Below are 19,165 nucleotides of genomic sequence, written 5' to 3' on the forward strand. Positions count from 1 at the left end.
AGAGAAATTGCGACTAAAAAAAGCCTCACCAGTTATCTATGCTAACAGGGAACGTGGCAAAACTCTAGCTGCAGCATACCTTACACCCCTCTTGCAAGTTTAGCATTTCTGGGCAGACAAAGATATTTAAGCGGCATAACTCATTTCCATCAATCTTTCAGAGTTTTGACCAACGTGCTTTCATGCTTCTGCATTTTGTCCACATGGTTCTCGGTAGTGCTGCTAAAATACTGTGCTTATCTGACACCTGCAGTCAAATTAATCCCAAGTTAAGCCTGACAAAGTCACTAAAAGGAAAACAGTTGTCTGCTTAAGAACTTGGGAATCAGACACAAAACCAGCTGCTTGATACGTGCTTAAAAATCATTAGCAAGCACTTAAAAATTAATTTCAAGATTATGCTTGATAAGGCTTACAAAACCTACAATTAACTCTGTGTTTTACTGGGAGAAAGTCGCACCCTTATGTGTCAGTGTTTTCACACAGAAAATCACATAGTCTTAGGACTTGTTGCGACTTGGCTGTAAATATTTACCTTAGACAGCAGTTTAGTAGTACACAAGGTTACAGCCCAAAAGCAAATATTTCATACCAAGTTTCAAATATATGGATTTTCCCATTTGTAAATGATTCAGGCAGCCTTTCCCCTCCCTTAGAACTGCTAACTCAATCTATAAACATAAATATACCATTTCAGAGGAGAGAGGATACAAATCACACATCAGTACAGTAGTCCTCAGGGAGTTTATTATGGGGTAATTGGACCAAACGAGGGCCAACTTCTGGCCTGATTTACAGTCTCAGCAAATCTATTGACATCAGCAGAGGTCTAAGGAAAGGAAGAATTTGGCTTTGAGGGGTGGGAAAGACTTTTAAATTACTCCAACTTAGGCTCCCTAGGCTAACTTCTGCTCTGAAGGGGTACCATTATAAATGTGACTTGCAAGCAACTCGGCTTGCTGGCTATGCATGGATGTAACTCAGAGCAAGGCTTTGCCTCCCCAGCAATGCTTACTCATCAATTCTGAATTTGGCTTCTCCAAACAATTATAACCCTCTGCAGATATTGCATAACATCACTGAGCGTGTGTGGTTTTCTTATATAATTCCTTAGGCTGGTTGCAAAGCAGAGCTCCAGGCTAGAGGCCAAGTCACACACGGTATGAGCAGCTTCAGAAATAACCACCATTCAGGTTTGTTTACTGCAAGGAGCTCTCGAAGGAAACCAGCAAATTAAGGAAAGCCAAGTAAGTAACCAGCTTGTGTTAGTGCAGTTTTACTATATCCTTTCTAGGATTGCTCATGTTCCCGTGGGGTTGGGAAGAGGGTGTGGGGGCAGTTTAATGTGGCTACTGGGATGGAACCTGCAGCAGTGATGAAGGGCACCACTGTGCCCATGTCACAGTGAAAGAGCATTTTGTGAGGTTTGCACAGGAATTTTGCGCTGTCAATGAACATTCACTCAGCTACAGCTGGAACTGGAAGTGACCCAGACTTTCATAGGCCATGGCAAACTGCTTGGAGATTTCAATGCATGTGACCATGTAATTATATCATACATATCTTCTAAATCACTGGTTTTGTGGTCCCAGAATGGTTACCAGAGACTAAAGGGCAGCAGTGTCTTCATCTCAGGGTTGATATGAGGTAACAAGGGACATGAGGTCTCTAATTCAAATTAGCATGTGGGTCAATGTCTCTGAACTTGAAGGTAGAATTTTTCTCATTTACTTTTGTGCCTTAGTTGGCCAGAGTATTTCTTCCAGTAGCTACTCTGCTTCTGCGATTTTCACCAAATTTACCACGGAAACAAACCCTGACACTTGAGTCTGAGTCAGATTGTGGTTCTGCCAGACATGGAGTTTATGAATGTACCTAACGACTCAGTTTTCTGCAGTTTTTGAGCAGCGTACAATCACAAATAAAAGAGATGTTTACAGCATAGTTATGGTTATTGTCAAACACAGGAAATATTTGCAAACATGTCTTAAAAGGTCAAGGAGGGTGCCTGGACCTACCCTGTGGGTGGGCTGTGTCTGTCTGTAATGACTACGCAAGAAGGCAGGTTTGTACTTATCTTCTTTGGATGCTGTGGGAACCATTGGGTGCTGGACTGGCTGCAGAGAATTAAATCCGGTGTGCAATGGGATGATCCTACATGCTTTATGTTAGATTTTATATATCCAGTTATACGCTAAAATTCATTCAAAAAGATGCTGGATAGGACAGGATTGGAATCTCTGCCGTGTGCACTTACACCATTGCCTGCTTGGAGATTTTCCTTTGCTTTAGTGTGTCCACTTGGGAATATCTCTTGTGCCTTATCCTCCACCTCCACAGGGCAAAAGATTTCTTTTAGTTTTCTGTTTGCATAAGACTTCAGGAAAAGGGACATTGCTCCAGTTAGAAGAGCCCTTAGTTTTCCCAAGGGTAAGGGTGATGTTATTGCTGGGGGTTACAGTAATACCAGACAGGTATAAAACTCACCTCAGGGAAGGCAAATTATGCAAAAGTGACTTAGATACAGCTACAGCTTCGAGCTGTTCACACTGAGACAGTGTGAACACTTGTCTTCCACCTGCTTCTGTGGGACATGCACGAGGCAGAATCTGACTTTACAAGCTCTTAGCATCCTTGGTAATGTCATTCCTTTGATAAGGCACAATATTATATACCTTTCTGCATTTCACATGTCATTAGAACTTTGATCATGAAAAGTCATAAATATAAATAAAGTATTATACTATCCCAGCAAAATGCAAAAGCATCTGTTTAGTCCCTGAAAGTGCTCACATAACAAACAGTGCTGTGAAATCATTGTTGGCAATGCCTGTGTTATTCTTGCTCCTGATAAATGCACTATTGAAATAAACCAGTTCTCCCAGCATTAATGATCATTTGATTAAAGAAAACTTTCTAGTTAACATTTTGTAACAATGTAATAAGTAACTTTCAATTAAATTTTTCTATATGTGGGGAAAATGTGTAATGAATAAATCAGTAAAGACCACATAATGGAAGCCTATTAGCAGGGTGAATATATTCTTGTAACTCAAATTTCTATACCACTTTAGTATTATCTTCTATCAGAAGAGAAGGTACAATTACCAATTTTATCTTATCTTAGACTTATTATTAAAGAGTAGTAAAGGAAACTTCATTCCAGAAGCTATAATGTGATTTTTGATTAATGGTGGGATTTTTATGTGACAAGAATATTTCTCCTAGGCAAAGTAGGCACTTGTATCTTTGCCTGAACTGACTTGTTTCTGGCAGGCTTTTCACTGACAGAAAGTTTTGCTTCTCTATAGATATATGTATTTTTCTGTATGTATAACAGATTTAGGTGTACAGAATCTAACACGATCTAAACTTAATCTATGCTACATGAAAGGACTTAAGCCTTTACTTCACATTTTAATCCATTTAACAAGACTCACTAAGCAATAAACACCTTCCACTTTATCTTATGAAATGTCAAAGCTGTAAAGTGAAAGGTTACAAATATGAGCAAAATTAATCATCACTTGAAGTGTTGCAAGTAGGTCTCACACTTGTAGGTAGGTGCAATAGTTATTGTTACTGAAAGCTCCATGTAAATAATGATGGCCAATGAGATGTCCAAGAAATTATTTGAAATACATGGAAAAGGGTATCCATGCAAGGTTTGCTACTACCTTACTACTTTCAACTAGATTTGTTTTTCCTAGACTCTCCTTAATTACAAATTAGCGTAAAGGTTACTTCGATTTCCCTCTCAATATATTTTTTTTCTTTCATATAAATACACGTAAATTAATTTATATGCATGCATAGATATATATGCTGGTTGTCACATATATCTATGCATGCATAGATATATGCATATATATATATATATATGTTGTCCTGGTTTTGTCTGAGATAAAGTTAATTTTCTTCCTAGCAGCTGCTGTAGGGCTGTGTTTTGGATTTAGTATGAGAATAATGTTGATAACACACTGATATTTCATTGCTGAGCAGTGGCTATACCAAGTTATTCTCTCCTCCATCTTGCTGTGGGGGGTGAGTGAGCGAGCAGCTGTGCGGTGCTTAGTTGCTGGCTGGGGTTAAACCACATCAATATATAAATATACACTCATATACCTATCTAATTATTCATGTGTACAGGTATTTAGATGACAACTCCAGGCTGGCTCACTTCTGACCAGTACTCCAATAAACTGGCACTGACTGGCATATTCTTCTTTGCTATCCAATTTTTTAGTCTCTATTGCCAGTATACATTTCATAGGTCATTGGAAATGCATGGTGTCCTGACTCATGGTGCTGCTGTATTGAATAGAAGGTTTGCTTCAAATTCTACAGAATTCAGAGGGTATTATTCCAGGAAAAAGAAGTGTTTGTGTCGGATGAGGCATACATGCAATTTGTGGAATCCTCTCAATTGTTCAAAATGGGTGTTTTTACTCATCCTTTCAAATGGGTTGATACCAATGGGTTTGCTTTGGAGTGGGACTTCTAAACAGTTTTAACAACATATATTTTTTCCCTCCCTTGAAAATAAAGAGGGAATCAGACTCATGTTCACACTCCTCATTCAATAAAATGCTGGGAGAGTCAAAAACATTAAGCCTGTGCAACCAAATGCCTGTTTCTGCAAAACTGTATGGAAGCAATATCTTTTCAGGTTGTACCCAAATTGGCTAAGTGAACATGGCCAGCAGCATTTCAACATCTGTGTTACTGCACATAAACCTGGTGGTGATTCACTGGCTGCTCCTGCTGCGTTCTCCACGGTATCTGTAAATATGCACAGCATATGAAACACCTCTGTAAAGGCTCTTCCAGCCTGGAGACCTTCTCCTGCCACAAAAAAAGCCTGCTGTTGGTTCAGGTACAAATGGGCCACTGTCATGTTTTCCAGGGCAACCACAGGACTTACGAACTCAATTCAAGTTTCCAGCAACACCGTGGACCCAGTGCAGATTTTATCCATCCCCTTCAAAACTAGAAGAAAAAAAATGGACCTTTCAATTAACCTCACATTAGTACAAGAAAGATGATGGCATAATTTTAAATGTGTGTTATCTTGCATGAAATATAATGCCTGTGCAGAATAATTTCCAGCTTCCCCTGCCGCTAATCTCTGAACAAATACAAACAAAAAACAGTAGCAGGTCAGAGCCTCAGTAATTTATTAATTTCCCTTCCACTGAAACATTTTACAGTCCTCCATTTATTTGCAATTTTTTGTTCTAAAACAGAAATCCCCTCGAGATCTGACATCTTGCTTGCAAGAACGTCTGCAGGGAAAACAAGGCTGATGGCAGCCGCGAGAACAAAAAGGCTGAAATGAAATGGGATATGACATCTTCAGTTGTTGTATAGATGTCTGCAAACAGATTTAACGAGATGCACTCATTTTTACTTTAAAACCTCACAAATGGTTTTTCATCACGCAGTGTTTGCTCCTGTATCCCTGTTGCTTTGGCCCCTGTTATTCCCTACAGTGCATTCTGCCCTTTGGTTTATGCCTCTGCCCCACCCCAGGCTGGTGTCTCTGCCCTGCTCGTGATCCAAGCTGATGAACTGTGATTCTGAGCAATACCCAGGCAAGATAGGTATCCCCTCAGTTACAGGCATAAATTACACAGAGGGCAGGCACAGATCACCTTTTCTCTTCTCAGGGTTTCATGGGGGAACAGGAGCAATGATTACGATCTTTTAATTAACACTGCATTTAACATAGCGTGAAACAAAGGTGTTTGTTCTGGGGTTGACAAAACAGACTCAGAGTCAAATCTGAGTTAATAGAATTTTAGACTTGGAGATGGAGAGGAAGGCACATCCAGTGGGGTCATATTATCCAAAGTCACTCCACAGGGGATTGCAACACAAAGAAAAGGGTTTAGACACCAGTGACAAATGCTACTGAGTTTCACTGCTCATCTGGCATCTCAGGAGCTGGACCCTCCTTCGCCACTTGCAATTTCACAGAAAGTCTTTGCCAAATGAATCATCTTCAAAAAAATGACGACCCACAACCCCTTGCATCTTTTCAATATCTTCTCATGCTGCTCATGCTTTCATTAATGTTCAAATTTTCAACAAATTATGGAATAGATATGAATCCTGAGGTTTCTTATGCTCTGTTTTGAGGTATCCTTAGTGTGAATTGATGAATCTGCTAATGATGGGCCTGGTCCACCCAGGTAATTCAAAGTCGTTTCACTTAATTAAAACCTGAAACTGTTACTGTTATATCGAGCAAAATGCAGATTCTGGGGACATTCCTCACACAAGTGAGGGTGCTAATTTGTAAAATCTTTGCTTTGGAAATGATACTTATGCTTCTTTTCCTTTCCATCCTTAACACAGCCCTAATTCCACCAGGACTTCTGCTTGGGCTTCCTATCATGTCAAGTGCTGTTTCCACAGACAGATTTCACAAGTGCAAAAATTGATGCAAGATTTGGGACTTTCATCACTACCTGGGCAAAACAAGTGTCCAGTTAAAAAAAAAAATGGAAGTGCCTTTAATGAGATTAGAAAATAAAAGCTGAAGTTTTCTGCAGTCCCCTGGTTCAGAGCTGTACCTCTTCCCTGCATGCATAGGACCTCACACACCTATGGGACCACAGAAAAACCTACAACAGCCAAAAGTAATAGCACGAGATTTCAGCATAAACTGCAAAGGCAGGTGTGAGGACAAACCATAAGGCCTGTGAACTAACTGAGTGTGTTCCTTCTCTAACTTACAACTGGTGTAAATCAATTTACAATTGATGTCGGACTGATACAGACCTGATGTGGCATAGATTAAACCCTTACTGAAATCAATGGAGTTAGGCAGGTATGAAACTTCAGGCAAAGGAGTGGAGAACTAATCTGATTATCTCAGAGTTATGAAAACATCATTTATTCTCAGAATTGACATACTTTGTGGTTTCTGCTGCTTGACTCTCCAAACATTCCCTTATACTGGAAGCACACTTGAAAACTTTAAAGATTTATTGCACAGCCCTCAGTTTGGGTAGGTAATTAATTGTGATGACTATTTATTTTGGAGCTGCTTTTGTATATTTTTGGAGAAAGAAGGAAGTTTGCTGCCAGGCAAGGAGGAATCTTTGTTTTGCTTCTTATAATTTGTGGCTATGTCAGTGGCTGATGCATGAAGTTATAGGAATAGCTGCAATTGCTTTTTCTTTGTGAAAATGAACCATTTCTTTGTGAAAATGAGCATTTGCTAGTCCTCATTTTTTTATTATTTTTTTCTCCTCCCTAGACTTTGGCATCTGTTGCTGTCAGATAATTTGTGGCACGGCCTACTTGACCCTTGGTTCATAGGTCGTCAGAATCTATATGAAGGGGGTTATTCTCTGCTATTGTTGAGTGAGGGATTTACATCCTAACTCGTATTAATGCTTGTAAATCTCTCATGCATCATTGACAAGAGGAGGCCTAAATTACAATCATATTTGCTTATGAATACTACCAGAGCACTGACACAATCCAAACAGGCATGGAAATGGAATATTTGAGGAAGATGAAGTTTCATGTGAAGTCTCACAGGAATCTGAACCTGTAAACCTTGCAGAAGTGCAACTTAGTGAGATACTTAGAAATACATTATTAATTGTTTTAAAAGAAGCAAGATGGTTAGGAGAGGTAGTGCAGCCTTGTGGCAACCAAGTCACACACTGGAGAAACAGCTGCCTGAGCAGCGTGGGTGAACAGAGGCAACTGCACCAAGTACTGGACTTGCTGGAATCCAGCAGAGAGCTTTGAGAGGAACTCATCATCGCAGGCAGTTAAGCTGTTCATGATATAGCTTAAGGAAAAGAGCAGTGTGAAATCAAATACGCTTATAAACACTACAAACAGGCATCTTGCAGTCCACTCTCTAAGATCTATTTTTTATTATAACCATCTCCATCTTGGTGTCAGGCATTTGAAGTAAACCAGATATTTATTTAGAAAATCATAGCAAAAACTCCTCTCTTTCTGACTAACGCTTTTAAGAATGTCACTGGCAATCGATATTCCTTTGAGGAGAAATCCTTGAGTAAGATGTGCATTTCCTCAAACAAGAACAAATCCTATGATGAATTTTGTGTGCCCTGCCTTTATTCAGTTATCATTAAATCCAAACTCATCTTGACTCCTTAGAGTCTGTATTGAGGAAGGAGCTCAAAATTTGGATAACAAATTGATTGTGAGTGATTTAATCACTTTAAATGCAGAAGAGTTCTTGGTAACCACAGAAAAAAATTATCTCTACACATAACAATCCAGAATTCAACCTAAAGTCTAAATATTTTTGCTGATTCTGTGGATAATAGCATATACTTTTCGTCCACTTTTTAAAAGTCAAAATCAAAGACAGGGCAGTCAGTTAATCTGCAATTAAAAACAGTGTATGCTTGCATATTCCATGATAAAATTAAGATATCTAATGACTGCACAAATCAGAAGAGAACTCCCAATTTTATCTCTGATTTCACCTTGTCAGGACTTTTCCTGCTTTTTTCAGCCTGTAGGAGCACACCTGCACATACTCTACACTTCCCTGGATACAATATAAAGGACTCAGGTTACTAAACTGTGGCACTGAGGGCCTGAAGGAGCAGTCCTCACTCATGCAAGGGGTCCCTTTGGCTCACAGGAGCTGGGGTTGCTGCATCACTCCATTCTGTATCCCTGCATTCACTGACACAAAGGTTACATGTTCAAAAATTGAACACATTTGAATACATGCTTCTTCCTAGATGTAGTAGTTATTTAAGAAAAATCTTTCACAACAGTTTTCTCACGTGCCTAAAAAATATTTTTTCATTATTATTGAAGCTGAAATAGCATATAAAAATAATTATTTACAATTATCAGTTATTTATGAACAATTTTATTCCTTACTTAGACACTCACAAATATTTGCTGAGAAATTTTTTGACAGTTTGGTGTCCCTTAACTTGGGGCCTATTTGTTTCAGTTCAGATGTTGATTATCAGGATTTTCAAAGAACAAAACAGATGCATCTTTCTATGTGAGGAGCAAAGACTGTTCCCACACTGGTTATCTTGCCTAATTCTTAATGAATGATGAACATATGATCAATTTTATGTTATATAGGGATGTAAGTGCATATACATAATATATCCTAAATCATGGGTGCATTATTAAGCCAGTACAATCACAAGGAACAAAAAAGGGATATCAAAGAAACACTATAATTAAGTGCTGTCAAAGATGTGTATGTGGGCTTAAGGTTGTCCATTTTACAGATATCATGTCCCATCATTTAAACTCCAGGTTAAATATCAGAACAAATCACTCTTTTTCAGGAAATAATAGAAAAACAAAGAAATGTAACTTAAGCACAATTCAATTAGATGCAAGGGAATTGAGCACCTCAATTCTTAATGAAATTAATGATCTTTTATAATCACAAATGGCCAGACCTTAATTTTACTTGCTATTTAAAAGATGACACCTAGAATAAAGTCATGTCCCATAAACCATTAAGTGTCTCTGGGATTCAGGAAAGACTGTCCCTTCCTGGATTAGTAAGAGAGTGTCTTGACACACCTTTAATACTTCCAATACCAAGACAGCTCAATTATGACTGCAAGATTTTGATTAAAAGGTAAGTGGAGCATCCCAAAGCCAAATGAGATCAAGCAAAGGGCGCTCATTAGCTTCAGTGGAATATGGTATCTGCCTAAAAGCCTCATCAACAGCCATTGTCATATGCAGTTACTTTGAATTTTTACACACTTGGTTATAGATAAGTCCAAAATAACAGAGGAGTGATTTTTAAATTATTTTAATCTTAGTTAAAAATTAAAAAAGTTTTTCGCAATGTCTAAGCAAAACCTACACCTCCCTACTATCCCTTTGCCTTCTGTTAGCCATCTGCAGAATATCTTATTTTACTCCTGTTCCCAGATATCTTTTATCAATTTTATGCCTATTATCTTGCTCATTTAAGGGTTTATCAGAAAGAATTTGAAATAATATATTTTAATAATCTGTTCAAATGGTCTTCGAAACAGAAATCTTTCCACCAACAACTGAGTTAGGATTGACTTCCAAAAAAATTACTCTCACAATAAAGAAAGATAATCTTCCCCTATCTGAGATATATCTGAGAAGTAATAGTCTGAGAAAGCTAATAAGTTGGGAAAGACACCCCAAACCCCAAATTTTAGTTACTGAAGTTGGGAGGACAGGGATTCCTGTGCAATATAGGATTACATAAAAGGAAGAGGTCAAGTATCCCGGGATTTTGGTTGCACCCAAATAAGTACAGACTGACTTGTGGCATTGACTTCCAAGCTTGTACAAATAGATGTAAAATGAAAAAGTGAATGAAGCAATATTAGAAATGTCAGTGTATCAGAGCCTGAACAATAGCAATATTTCGGCAAAACTTCTATCCTATTTTGCAAACCCTGTAAGCTTTCTGAGCTGAGGAATAATGACTATTTCTTCATATCCCCTGATTATAACTTTCCTACAGATAGTTCTTGACAGTCAAGTCATTATTCCAAACGATTACAAAATTTGTATATATTGAGAGACTTTTGTTCTTTCTGTGTGACCCTCACCTTGTAACCAGGTGGTAAATTAATGCCTTTTTCCTCCTAAAGGGCTGGGAAGATATAGCCCATACTGACTTAATCTGAGCTTTTGTGGTTTGTATTTGAGATAACAAGATTAGATTATCACAGTTTATTAGTTTAAAGTCTTTCTGACAGAGCCTTGTGTTACCTGGTATTAAACCATGAATCATCTCTGTGTGCATTCCACAGGCCAGGTTCTCCCATGGCATAAAATGATACAACTCCACTGATGTCTTCAGCGCTGCCCTTGTCAACATCAGCTGAGGATCTGGCCCTTATCACACAATATGTTATTGAAATGTCAGTCTTTAGAGAGTTCACCAGCTTGATCTACCTCACCAGTCCTGGTTAGTCATGCCCTGGGGGTAGCCGTGATAATCTCCGTTCAATCTGTACTTCTGGAATGGAATTGTTTGGAAATAATCCTTTCAGCTGCACACCTTGCTTTTGGGAAGTATGCCAAGAGGCTTCTTGCTCTGTTTTGAAATAAAGACTCACATCTCTACTGAGATTTTGGCTCTATTCCCTGTTGCAGAATTTTCAGTAAGTTATTAGGTGCATCATTACCCCATTTCATTTCCTGGCTGTTCTGACTACCACCCTCATACTTTTACACTGAAACCACCAAGATTTTCTCCTCAGTCCTCTCCCTGAGTCCCTGATCCAAATCCCGCAAAACTCCGTTCAAAAGTTACCAGAAAACTTTCTCAGACTCCTAGGAAAAAATAAAGAAAGATAGCTAAAGTTTTTGATAATGAAATCTTTTATGTCACAGGTTGAGATGCTGGAGTGGAGCACAGAGGAGCAACAGGGACATGAGATTTTCATTACTGCAATGCCTTCTACAGGCTTTCCCTCTGCCTCTGTACTTGCAGGAAGAAAATCTCTTGGGGACAGCCTAGTTACAGACATTTTTGTTTCCATTTGGACCATCCTGCTTCCTGCTGAAAATGAGCAACCGACTTCACTGGAACCTTTCTACAGGTTGCTCAGGTTCATGATTTTCAAGAAGAGAGAAGATTTACATATGTGAAATAACTATTTGTGGGTCTGTAAGTTTACTGTGAGTCTCTGCAGCTCTTCTATAATATACCAGAGTGGGGTAGCATGCTGATTCATATTTCTACATCCTCTGTGTTCAGTCTCATAGCATGCCTTGTTAGATCAAGAGCATGGAAAAGATGAGCACGCAGAGAGTTTTCTCTGAATAATGCACATGGTTCCTCCTTTGGATTCAAGCAGCTGGCTAAAACAAAAAAAAAGAGATTTTTCTAGAGAGAAGGAAAAACTGAATGCAGGGGGAGCATCTTCCATCCAAATTTGCATACTTTTGAAGGCTGATAAAGTTTAATATTCCTGAACACCCAAAATATCAAATAGTAGGAGATCTGTCCTTTGCCCATGCCTCCAGCCCACATCTTGAATTCTGGTGAATAATCTCACTCTCTCTTTCTGGACTTCTGCCCCATGTCTGTATGTCCTCTGCTTCCCTCTCCTCACTCTACCAAATATTCCTCAATGGCCAGGCACTTGCCTGTGCTTTTTGGGTGATGACATGTTTCTTGGCTTTGATTTGGAGACTGCTATAGTTTCATAAGTGACTGTAAGTGCTTCTTTATGGCTCTCTGGAATGAAGGGCAGCTGTTACACCTCGGGCCTCAATAACATTTTGTCCAGCCAACACCAACTTCTTCATCACCTCATTGATCCAGCACTGGTCCTGAACACTCAAGCTGTTGGCTTGCCCTCTGGACTCTAACATCCTTCTGAGTCTGCTGTTTTCCTCTTCTCCCATTGCTCTGTTATTTCCTTCATCCCAAACAGACACAAAAATACTCATGAATAATGGCAGTGAAATCCCCTTCAATGCTTGCTTTTCCTTCAAATCATAAAACCTGAGTGTGTTTGGGATGAAGCTTGCTGTTGTTTCAGCTGTTTGTTTCCATACTACTACTTGTATTAATCATTTGAAGTAATGGACAACGATAACTTCCAGAAACCTACCTGATTTTTTCAGTTTCTTTGCTCATACAGACTGACAGCTTGGATGCCTGCTGAGTTCTGAGCAACAGAACCTGCCACCTGTGACACCCAGTGTATTCTCTGAAGGTATTCTCCTCACTGTTAATGGTCTTCAATAGAGAACCTCTCAAAACAAGAGCAGGCAAAACAGCACCCATCAGAAATCGTGTATGTTTGGTTCGAAAGCAGAAGCTCGGGAACAGAGGTTGGTTGAACATTTTGTCTCTGACTTGACAGGGATCAGTTGGAGGGCATATCAGAGAAGGCAGAGATGAATGAGAGAAGGATTTCTAGAACAGCACAAGAATTCCTACTCTACAAACTCTTTTTAGGGGAACAGCACTAGTTCTTCAAAGACATGAATGGCTCTGCTGCCAAGGGTTTCAGAATATTAATTAGCCAGTCTTTGCCAAGTGTTTGAAAACAGAACCATGGAATAGTTTGGGCTGGAAGAGACCTTTAAAGGTCATCTAGTCCAAGCCTCCTGCTATGAGCAGAGACATCTGTAATTCCAACAGGTTGTTCAGAGCCCTGTCCAACCTAGCCTTTAAGGTTTCCAGGGATGAGGCTTCTGCCACTACCAACTCAGCTCTGGTAAGTCACTTGGGAATGTTCTCACTGACCGCAGCTGCCAGACCAGATCTCAACAGAGATTTAAAAAGATTTCTTCAGAAAAGTATCAGATACAGTTTCAGATCAGTGCTGGGAAATGAGACACTTGGCACTAGCAGATTTAATATTCATCTTGTCACATGCTAGGTTGCCCTACTGATCTTTGAGCTGCTCACACAAAAAGCATCCTATCGAATTTCTGCTAAAATCTCTTGAATGCTCAGCAGCATGACCATCAGAGGTATAGACAGAACAGGAAATTATTTTTTCCCCAAAATTTTGATGCACTGTTTACAGATAAAATGGCAAAATGCAGTAAATATATGCTTATGAGCACATTAGATTGGATGCTCATAAAAATATTCATCTTAGAAACTTTTTATTTGAAATTTCTGAATATTAAAACATAAATGAAATTTTATTATCTGTGTGTACTCAACTTTTCTTGAAATGCTGTTAAAGCTTCAGACTATTTAAACAATAATACTTTGGAAATTACTCTATTTGGAAAAATACTCTAGAAAGCCTTCCAGGCTTCATGAGGTCTTTTTTCAGGCTCTTCATAGACATTAATTAAAGCTGTGAGAAACTCTGTGTTCTTGGTACTACTAACACCTATTTAATACTACCTCCCGTGCTACTTCTAAGGTCAAACAGCAAATCAGTAACAAAACCAGTGTCAGAATTGGGATATGAGTACTCCTGAGCCCTGTGTGAGCTACTGGATATTGTCTTCCACCAGACCATACTATCAGTTATAGAAAATAACTGTTGTTTGCTCAGAGAACCATCCAAGTACAGTAGCTATTAACACTTATGAAAAAAAGGCTGTGTGAACATCACCCAGAATGAAGGAAAAAACTCCAAACTATGCTATTGACAGGAAATGTCATTAAATCTGATTTCACTTTATTTGGGTTACATATTCCATTTCATAAAAACCTTATCGTAAAGATCTAAATCTGTGAAGAAAGACATTAAGCAATTCTTTATTATCTCTGCTGGTCCATTAAAATAAATCACATCCATCCCTTCCCCTATTATTTCAGGGAGTGCAAGGGCTGATATATTTTGGCATAATTGCTTTGGCATCCCAGGTTTATTCTGTCACTGCTGTTGTGCAAGTGCAACGTTAATGGAGTAATCATCTTTTTTCTGTACGGCCCACGACCATGGTATATAAGCAATATACAGCCTGCAGATTTTGTAATATATAAACTCTTCAACAATTTTATTGGCAATTTTTTTGATAAAGACAGACATCAGACTGCACCTAGTTTACTCATACACTGTAAGGTGTTCTCTGGCTTCCTAATTTATTAACAATGGTAATTTGTTACACTGACAACTTAGAAAAACAGATTACTTAGAAGTTATGATGGGGTAATTGTGCTTCTTGGAGCCTCTGTAATGAATCACCATTTTCCCTCCCTCCCTTGACCTAATTTCAAAATCATATACCTGTGTAAAATATTGTGATGAGAATTGTGTCTAATTATCTTCTAAATTTTTCTTTTAATTGCTAGAAGGATGCCCATTCTTGAATAAGGGAGGTATTCATGATGTAATAGTGTTAGAGAGTCCTTGAAATCTAGATTAATTATTAGTTGTGTGGACTTCTGAGAGTTTTTGATGTATTCATTTGCATTCACAAAGATGGCTTTTTAATTAAAGAGAGTTTTTGAACTTATACAAATGAGCCTTTTGCAAATGTCCCTAGAAACGTGAAAAGTGTTAAAAGTGAGAAGAATCGAAGTTTTCCTGAAACATTACCTCCTGCTGCAAACACTGAATGACCAAAAGCATTTGAAACTCCAGGTCTCATGTCAGCAGCTTTAGCCGATCTCCAAGACCAAGTAGAATTATAAAAACCTGTGCTTGTTCAAATACCAGAAATGGTTCTGTACAAAAGAGCAATGTAAGAATATCTGATTTCCCTTTCAGCTTCCACCACAGCATATGTTTCTACCTTTACCTGCATGCTTATTTTTTCCTCTTTAGAAATTAGATCCTCCTTCCTAAGGACTTCGATGTTAAATGTTTCCTCATTGTAACTCTTATGACCCCTTGTTGCCACCTCAGATTTCTGGTTTTTCTTTCTTTCTTTTCTTTGTTTGAGATCAAGAGAACAAACCGAAAGCTCTGAGTCTCCAGGTCTGTTTCACAGATTTATAAATGGTACCATATTTCCTGTGTTACAGCCATTCAGTTCTTAATGCAGCCTAACATCTAATTTACAATTTTGACTGCTGCTACATATTGAATTTGAGCAGATGTCTTTACTATGCTGTCCATAGTTATAGCTATGCATAGTTATGTCCATAGTTACTTTCCTCAGAAGTTTCCAGCAAATTCGGATCCCAGAGGAGTGAATACACAGTTTAATTTGTACCTTCTAAAGTAAATTATTTTGTAAAGAAGTGGAATCTCAGCTGGCAGAATAGTGTCTGATTTCCTCATTTTTGTGAGATCTACCCAGAGCCTGTCATACACCTCTGCCAGGGCTTGGCTGCCTAATTTCAGTTTTCAGCATGAACATAACACCAGTCCCTTACCACAACTGTGGTTCTGTTCCAGAACTGTGCCATGGTGAGACTGGGACCTCTAAACCTCTTCCATGCTCCTGTCTCCTCCACAGGTCCCATTCACACAAAAAAATGCAACCCAGACTTACAGATGTCTTTAATTGGGTCCTGTGATGACTTTTTAAAGTCGGTATCACAGATATCCATTGATCTTCCCATGTCTCCTCTAGTATGTCTTTGTACGGGGGAATAAAACACCCACTTATTTGCATTTGTTTCCTCCTCTGCTTTTCTTGAAGATAAAGTAGTTCAGGGTGTACACCATTATCTTCAGAGCTTTTTTTGTGTGTTTAAACTGGCCATTGTAACTAGCTACCTGGCAAAATACTAAATCCAGCTAGAGCACGTCTATTTCACGTTTCATTTCCAGAAGAATTAATGTTTGGTCTAAATTTCCCTAAAATGAGTTAAATATTTGACTGGGTCATGGCTATTTTTTATTTTTACTGTTCATGCTCCCTGTTTTCAGGTCTTTTGTCTCTGATGCTGTCTAAACCTGATGACATGTGCAAGGTACAGGCTAATGTAGGTATTAATCTTTCAATTTGTTGGTAAATAACATTAAATGCTATTCTGGTTCCCATTCCCCTTCTGTTTATTCATGTTTTCATTTTTCAAAGTGCTCTTTTTCTGTTCTAAAGCACTCAAATAATTAATTTCAGCCTCTAGTTACTTGTTTTTCTAATTTCTTGTGGTTCTCAGACATGGAACCATATATTCTCACCTTCCAGAAACTTTTCCTTCTTTGCTTCAATTGGCAAAAAAGTTTAATTTTCAAATTATAATTTTTGTTGCTAGAATACATGTTTGAAACTTGGATTTTGACTGTTTCGTACCTGGTACCTTTCCTGCTCTGTAATTGTATTTGGCAGTGAAATGTGTACACTATCCGTGGTTCTGTCAGTATTTCTTTAAACACATTCCATGTTGATTTCCTTTCCTAAATTTTCCCTTTAGTATATTTCTGTGGAAATAAGCAATGTATTTTTTTCTTCCTTTTCGCATGCATGCATATCTAGGTGTAAGCTGCATAAAAGCACAATCATAATCATTCACCACAGTGCTAATTAAGGTCTCATTTTATGTACTGGCTCATGTCCCACAGCAGAGGGGCTGTTCTGAGCAGTAGCACCTCATGTCACCTTTCCCTGACCATCTTCTAAAGCAATGCTCAACCAGCTAAGCCAGGACACCCAAAGGCACTTCTTCTTCACCAAATTTTATGTTCTCCTTCCAGTGACTTCCAGTCACCTGCAGCGTTGGAATTGTTCCTATTGCAGCTTCTTGCTGCTGCTCTCAGCCTTGCAGTGAATTTGGAATTTTACCTGTGAGGTTTCTACATCAATGTCTGCATGAAGACCTTGAGACCCCCCTGAAGCTCTCTTTGAAAAACAAGAAGAAGAAAAACATACACCTGAATGAATATTTAATAGCTGGGTAGACAGGGCCCAGGAGATGAGACCTGGAGGTTCAAGTTGCAATTGTGTCTGCTTTTGAGGAGCGCCTTGAACCCGAACTTCTGACAGCTGGATGAAAGATGCAGTCAACAGACTTGTGCAGTCTGTCTTGAAGCTGCTTCTCTTTTTTTGGAATAAAAATAAAGATTATTATTACAAAATATGACTGAGTTAATGGTCACTGGTGCCATCACTAATTTATCCATCTCACTTTCTTTGAAAGCTTTATTCAAATCGATATTTTTCTGTGAAAGATTTTTCTTTCTCCAAGACAGATTAAACTGGGAATACTGGAGAGTCTAAAAATTCCCCAACCCATGCAATTCCATTGAGCCATCTTCTTTTAACCTTCTTAGGTGAACATCTGCACTTAGCATCAGAAAACATTTTGCTTTCCTGTAGGGTTGCAGACATTTACCCATCCCTGACTTGAAATATAGATTTTACTCATATATTCAGACCCACAGCTGATGTTGAACTAAATTCCTTGATCTAGCACTTTTATTGTATATAGAATTCATCTGGTTTTAACGTTTCCTCAAGTCTTTGGTTTAAATAAATCTTCCCAAAATATTCATGGTCTTCCTTGAAGGCAGTCTGTTTTCATGTTGCTTAAAATGTAAACCATCCGTGCAATGTAAATGCAAACCTCCAGGCAATTCATTTTCTAATTTGTTTTCTCTCACATTGGAAACACAAGAACATGTACTTCATTTACATCTATTATTACTATATTATAGATATTGTTATTATTATTATTAACATTATTATTATTATTTACTCTGGGGGTGCTATGTACCCTCAGGCAGATGCATTGTAAATTGAAACCAGATGTCCAATGAGTTGATGGCACAGAGATTTCCAGGCAGGACTGAAATCTTTTCCTAAAATTCACAATGCTGCAGACAAACTAACATGAGTCTGTGTGACAAACGGGGAACAGATCATGGCAAGCCTGAAATAATGTCACATATCACCTTGTGTTTGCACAAAACTCCCACTTTTCACAGTTTTAAGTCTGCTCTTCAAACACAAAGTGAAAAAATAACAAAACAATTAGGGAAAGTAAGAGGCTACAGTAAGATTAGAAAATAGGGAAGGTACATTCGGAAGCCATTAACAACCCAATGCTACTAACTAAAGCTAGCTTTGAGATAGTCCCTCCTGGGAGGATACTTCAAAGATCCTCAAATAAAAAAGGCAATTTATTGGCTAAGTGATCTTCTTAGAGGCCCCAAATTTCATACCCAGCCCATTTGTTTTTCATTCCTCTTAAATTTTAAAGTCACCTTTGCAATTGCTCAAGATCTTTAAGGAATTTTTTTTAGAAATTACACTAATTGGCCTATTTTTACTCCCCTCTCTTTGCCCTTAAAGACTACGAAGCTTGGTGCCTAAAAATAAGTCGGAGTGAGCTGAAGTCTGCGCTCTCCAGATGGTTATCAGCAAGAGAGTTCCCTTTCCACCCCGTGCTTTGCGCGCGGTTACCTGCGCTCTCCTGCACCGGCAAGTTTAACCATTGCAGCGGAGTGGAGAGCAGCAACACCGGAATGTAGGGCACCAACCCACCCCTGCTGCGGCTATTTCCTACCGAGACCAGGGCTGGCTTCTCCCTTCAGCCCCCGTCACTTCCACAGTCGGAAATGTTGCAGCGGATTGAGGAAGAACTGAACCAATCCTCCTGCAAAGCTCTCATTGTGAGCCAGGGACTAATGGCAGCATTTAACACCTAAAAACTGGCATTGTTTTTTATTTCCATTAGGAGCAAAGTCACTAAAAGTACAGAATCTGGGGAGATAGAGCTATAACAGTGAAGAGATGTGCAATCCCAACAAGCTATTCTCACGTGCCTCTCCAAATGATATTTTAATTTTCTGCAGCACTC

The 19,165-nt window shown here is 38.7% G+C and overlaps 1 long non-coding RNA gene across 3 annotated transcripts; it reads left to right on the plus strand.

The window, feature by feature from the left end:
* LOC125328995 lies at positions 1-17,773 on the plus strand. 3 transcript variants are annotated; one of them, XR_007205001.1, is made up of 5 exons: positions 1-1,247; positions 11,380-11,667; positions 12,622-12,831; positions 16,293-16,348; positions 17,061-17,773. It is a non-coding gene; the product is annotated as an uncharacterized LOC125328995 (long non-coding RNA). The 3 variants fall into 3 exon arrangements; XR_007204999.1 differs by having other exon boundaries at positions 5-1,247; positions 11,480-11,667; XR_007205000.1 differs by having other exon boundaries at positions 5-1,247; positions 11,480-11,667; positions 12,639-12,831.
* The last annotated feature ends 1,392 nt before the right edge of the window (positions 17,774-19,165 follow it).

This window comes from Corvus hawaiiensis, chromosome 7, assembly GCF_020740725.1.
Source record: "Corvus hawaiiensis isolate bCorHaw1 chromosome 7, bCorHaw1.pri.cur, whole genome shotgun sequence".
NCBI lineage: Eukaryota > Metazoa > Chordata > Aves > Passeriformes > Corvidae > Corvus > Corvus hawaiiensis.